Genomic DNA, 6,720 nt, shown 5'->3' with positions numbered 1-6,720 from the left:
TTCTATTTTGAACATAACATGTTGTGTTAATTGCTTCTGCCCAAAAATACTTAGGTAGATTAGACTCAACTAACATTGTTCTAGAACATTCTTGTAAAGTTCTATTTTTTCTTTCAACAACTCTATTTTATTATAGAGTGTAAGGAAATAAAAATTCATGTGAAATACCATTTTTATTACAAAAATCTGAAAATAATTCATTTTCAAACCCGCCACCATGATCACTTCTAATAGTGACAATAGTAGTCGATTTTTGATTTTGTATCTTTTACAAAATGTAGAAAACTCATCAAAAGTATCATTTTTATGTTTTAAAAACATAACCCATATAAATCTTGAATAACCATCAACAATGAAAAATGCATATCTACTTCCATTTAAAGATGCAATTCTAGAAGGACTAAATAGATCCATATGTAATAATTCTAATGGTCTACTTATAGAAACAACATCTTTAGATTTGAAAGAAGATTTATGTATTTTTCCTTGTTTACATGCGTCACAAAAATGATTTTTCTTATTTACAATTTTAGGTAAACCATTTACTAATTTTTTTTAGAAATACGTGATATATTTTTTAAATTAATATGTCCACATCTTCTATGCCATAATAATGTATCATCTATTGATGCAACTAAACAATGTTCATTTGAATAAAAATTCATGGATAAAACATATATATCTTTTTTTCTAAAACCTTTAAACAAGATATTTGATAAATCTTGATCATATACAAGACATGAATCTTTTTCAAATATGATTTTAAAATTTTTATCACATAGTTGACTTATACTCAGAAGATTATATTTTAAAACATCTATTATTAAAAATATTATCTATTAAAGGTTTATCAATGTTACCTACTGTTCCAATACCTATAACTTGACCTTTGTTTTTGTCTCCAAATGTAACCGTGCCTCCATCTTTGTATTGAATTGAAGATAACATTTGAGGGTTTCCGATCATGTGTTCAGAACATCCACTATCTAGTATCCACTTTTTTTAGGTACCTGAAAAATAAACATTGAAGCATTTGTACCCTTTTATGTTGGGTCCATTAGATTAGCACTTAGGAGACCAAATCCACTTGGAATTTGGTTTCTTTTTGTTAACATAAATATAATTAGTTGAATTGCAAATTTTTTTCTTAAAATTTAAAATATAAGTATTTCTTTCATGCATACTAACATTTTTAGGCTCCCAAATGAATATAGATAAAGCATGATTATTTTTAGCATGAATATTCCTTGTTAAAAGGTAAATGGAATTTTCTAACATTGTTATTCATAGAAGATGATATATGATTTGTACTAAAAACATTTTCATACTTCTTATGAACATATCCTAAACCAAATTTTTGACTAGAAGACTTTTGAAAAGATAACAAATCATTCAAGTCTTCTTTTCCTTTATTAAACTTATTTATATTTAAGAATATATTTAAGTTTAAGTGAAGCCATATTCTTATCTAAATCTGAAATTTTATTTTTCATAATGTTACATTCAGTTTTAAGATATACATTATTTTCAGTTAATAACCTATTTTTAGAAAATAATTTGTCATTTAATTCCTTTAATTCTTCAATTTGTGAAGAATTTGAGGAAATTATGTCTAAGTTCAATTTATCATTTTTATTTTTTAATATCTTATAATTAGCATTTAAATCCTTAAACTTCATATAAAGTTTATTAAAAGCATCTAAAAGTTCTTCATTGTCTAAAGAATTATTTACTTCATCTTGTGCCGTAAAGCACATGTGAGCGGATTCTTCTCTTTCTTCTTCTTCTTCTTCGGAAGAGGATGAATCGTCGTTATCATCCAAAATCACCGCCATGGTCTTCTTCTTCTTATTCTTCTTCTTGAAGTTGTTAGAATTGTTAGAATTTGTGAACTTTAACTTTAACTTGAGTAGCGGACAATCCTTCTTTATGTGACCTGGCTTATTACAATTGAAACGCAAAGAAGAGTCATTAGTATTCTTAAATTTGTTGATTTGAACTTACCTTTCTTAATAAATCGTTTGAATTTCTTAGTAATCATTGCAATATCCTCATCATCTTCATCAGATTCATTGGTGTCAGAGGATGTATTGAAGGCAAGTATCTTCTTCTTCTTTGGTTCATCATCCTTCTTTCTATCTTCAATTTGAACTTCATATGCCATCAAATTTCCAATAAGATTTTCTACGGTGAGAGTTGATAAATCGTTGGCTTCTTCAATCGTCATATGCCATCAAATTTCCAATAAGATTTTCTACGGTGAGAGTTGATAAATCGTTGGCTTCTTCAATCGCCGTAGTTTTCTTCTCCCATTCTAAGATTTTCTACGGTGAGAGTTGATAAATCGTTGGCTTCTTCAATCGCCGTAGTTTTCTTCTCCCATTCTAGAGTTAGTGCTCTTAGGATTTTTCTTACCATCTCAACTTGAGTATATTCTTTGCCACGTCCAATCAAGGAGTTAATAATATCTGTAAACCTTGTGAACATCTCCGTGATGGATTCATTCTCTTTCATCTTAAATAGTTCAAACCTGTGAACAAGAACAAATTTTTTTAACTTTGTTAGTTCCTTCATATGTTACCTTAAGAGTGTGCCAAATTTGATGTTCTGATGTAGAGGTAGACACTCGATTGAATTCGTTCTTGTCCAAGGCACAAAACAGTGTATTCATCGCCTTAGAGTCCAGATTTACATTTGTCCTTTGAACAATCATCCATTCGGTGTAAGGAGTGGTAGACTTTGTAAATTCCATCTCTATATTGTTCCATAGATCATAGTCAAGAGATTGGGGGTAGATCTTCATCCGACACTTCTAATAATTGTAGTTTGTGCCATCAAAGAGAGGTGGTCGCTATGTGGAATGTCCCTCTTTAAATTGTGATGTATTTGTTGTACTTGATGATGCGATCCTTCACCTTGCTCTGATACCAATTGTAGGATCTTATCTAATACACACTAAAATACTAGAGGGGGGGGGGGGGGGGGGGTTATTTATTCTAGGCAAACAATATGTTAAAGGATGGATGGACTAGAACTTTCGCGATCATATCCAATGAAGGTTGGCAGAATAATGGAATAAAACAATGTAATTTAAGTTAAAGATTCAAGATCAAGTTTTCTCCGTAAAGTGTACCAAGTTGAGCTACATCGAAGATCAAGATAGCTTAGGTAATTTAGTTTAGATTTTATATTATGTGTGTTGATACTTTAAGCTCAATAATATACACACACATTTTATTGGTTTATACACACACACACGCGCACACGCGCACACACACATTTTAGTTTTTGGTTTTCATGTTTATATAAATATAAAAATTACACATTTCATATTTATTGTTTTATTTTGGTTTAGCTTTATAGATATGAAACAATAGTTATATTCATATACACTTTCACATGTTTCATATTCTATTGCTTTTGGAAAAACAAATGTGTTTTGTATGATATATACATTTTTGTGAAAATAATGTATTCTTATTTATGGACTTAACAATCACTGAATACATCTTTTATTAAGTCTATAAAATTATTTTATAAAGTTTCAAAACATGGTTTAATCAAAACATCAAATTTCAAGTATGTTCATTTTCATGTTTTGGACTATTTTGAAAATGATGAGATTTCTCAAATAGGAAGTGATTTTTGAAAACCAATTTTTGAAACATGTTCATTTTCATGTTTACAATCATTTCCCAAAGTTTTATATTTTTCTGAATTTGTTTATTATTTTTAAATCAAGTTTAAAAATCAACATTTCTGTTTTAAACCGGAGTATCTGAAATATCTGTTCGCGGTCGACCGGAGTGGTCACAGCGATCGACTGCCATAAGTCCAGAAACTTTGTTCTATTCTTCAGCTATTTACAGTCGACCAGACCTAGCACTACGGTCGACCACCAATGTTACCATTGCATAGTAACGCCTAGTTTTCAGATCTATTTTTTGGTTGGTTTTTTAGTCTTTTCTTGGCTTTCTCTTGCCCTTGGGGTTTCTTATAAACACCCCCATTGCATTTATCATTCCCACCAACCAAGAGAGAAATGTGGTTTAATTTTGTTTAAGTGTTTGTTTACAAAAGTTTAAGTTTGTGAAGAAATTTTCACAAGAGCTAGAAGAGATCATCCTTTTGTTTAAGGGAGACACGTGCTAGAGACCAACACTTAGAGGGTGTAAAGTGAGATTACAAGAGTGTGAGATTGTAAAGTTTTCGATGAGCTAGAAAACCAAGTATGTGGTGTAAACGTTATTCGGGTGAGCGTAGAAAACCTGATTATGATAGTGGATTTCTCACCGGGAGTGGGGAGCGGGAACGTAGGACGGAAGGTCCAAACTTCATGATCATTTGCTTGTGTTTGAGTTTGCTTTGGCATTTCATTTATGCTTAGTGTTTATTACACTCTTGTCGCCATTGTTAATTGCTCTTTGTTTATATTATCCACTATCTTGTTTATATTGCTTTGTGTTTATATCACCCTTAGCTTCATATCCTTGCATATTAAGTGTTGTATAACTAATTTGCTAGGATATTTATTAATTAGTTTTAAATAGCATTAAATTAGATTAGATTAGCATAAACCCTATTCACCCCCCTCTAGGGTTCTTTCCTAGTGGCATTAGTGTTTAACATTTTATACTGGTTCCACATCCCCGGTGTACATCCAGTTCCCAAAAAAATCCCGCTTGAGAGTTCTACTATAATTTTGAAAAACTTACAAAATCAAACAGCAAACCTGACCAATTTGGAAGACCATGCAAATTACACACAATCTCTTCACTAAGAGATTACAGCTCTCACACCCAAGAGATTACAACTCTCACACCCGAGAGAATTTTTTTGAATCAACAACATAATTCCTATAAGCCTTGATTGTGTAATGATGTGTAGCAGTGGCTTTAGGAATATTTTTAATCTCTGGAAGTTACCTAAATAAGTTGTATATAAGATGAAGATCAAAGGCTAACTCAGAGAAAACTTTTCTCAACACTTAGTAAAAAATCTGAATGTTTTTAAACTCTTGAGAATGCCCAAATATTGAATCTTATAGATAGGAATCATTTGTCCAAATTTATGAACTTGTAACCTATTTATAGCCCTTGAAAAGATAAGTTTTCAAAGCCAATTAACGAATCAAATAGCTAAAAACAGTCACAAATTCAAATTCTAAAATGTCAGAAAACTGTCACTTTGGTCGACTAATAGTTGTTATAGTCGACTACACTGAGTTAAAACATACTCTGTTAATTCAAGATTTTTCTTAGTAGTCGACTACTCTGTAAAAGATAGAAATCTGGAATTCAAATTCAAAGCAGAGTAGTCGACTATACTGTGTAGTAGTCAACTACACTATAACAATAGAAAGTTAAGAATTCTAAAATGACTTTTAGTAGTTGGCTATATAGCCTAGTAGCCGACTACACTGTATTTTTACAGAAACTGAGATTTTGTCAAAGTCTTTACTAGTCGACTATAAAAAGTCAGTAGTCGACTAGACTGTAATTTAACAGAAACTTATATTGTTGATCTGAACTTCAGTAGTCGATTACAAGTCACATTAGTCGACTACTAAGGGGTGAAAAATGATATGAATGAATTATTTTGAGACTCATTGATAAGTTATAAACTCTAATGGTTAACATAGAGAATTTTTATTGTTTACCAACACACTAAGCATGTGTTAGTGTGTTCTAATCACTATGTGTGTGTATGTGTGAGTGATCAAGGCTCACTAAGCATGTGTTAGTGTGTTCTAATCACTATGTGTGTGTATGTGTGAGTGATCAAGGCTTGTACAAAATTTCTAAGTAAATAATCACTATGTGTGTGTATGTGTGAGTGATCAAGGCTTGTACAAAATTTCTAAGTAAAGAAAATATAAATTTTACATTGATGTATAGGCACTTTATTTTCTTTACTTCATGATGCCTTAAACTCATCTTGTACTTGTTCATATTTGATGTTAATAGATATATTGAAATGATAGTGCATAATAATACTCATAGTGATACACGTAATGAATAAATTGTTATCATCAAAATTATATCTTTGGTACATGATATCCAACAACGTCATCCACACCCCAAGGAAAGTGGGTTGCCCCCATTCTGGCGAAGTTCATTAGAATGAACTTCGCTTAAAGCTACTCAGTGAGCTTCAGGGAGCTTCGCCTTCGATCATTACAGGCAAACCTCACCATTGACCGTTTTAAAAGCTATTGTTATGAAAATAATTATCCCCATTATCTCTTAAATTAATGACCACTAAATCCATAATTAATATTCACTAATTCTCTCTCTTAGCCTATAAGAGGAGGGAGATTGCTCATTTTTAGAGCATCTTGGATTTTAACAACTTTGGCAGCTAGTTTCTCATCATCTAGAGGAAACTTCGATATCTTCAAAAAGGACCTTGGTAATTATCAATTAGTAGAAGACTTAACGCTTTAGTCGGACCGTCAACAGAGTATGAGATTGACACTCCACTGATACAAAAAAACTCAGTTACTTATACTTTTCTTATTTCATTTGTAGTTTTTTAATAGTAATTTGTGTTAATCGTGACTCAAAAGATCCAAAACAACCTTCTAGAGTAAGAGTAGCTCTGGTGGAGAAGAAGAGAGCTCAAATCCATGATAAGAAAAATCAGATGAAAATTTTAGAGACATTTGGTTGTTGGTTGAGGATCTTTATTTATAGAGGAACCGTGATTTATGCAGTTTTA

This window comes from Asparagus officinalis, chromosome 1, assembly GCF_001876935.1.
Source record: "Asparagus officinalis chromosome 1, Aspof.V1, whole genome shotgun sequence".
Lineage (NCBI taxonomy): Eukaryota > Viridiplantae > Streptophyta > Magnoliopsida > Asparagales > Asparagaceae > Asparagus > Asparagus officinalis.
Note: the sequence above shows the minus strand (reverse complement) of the source record.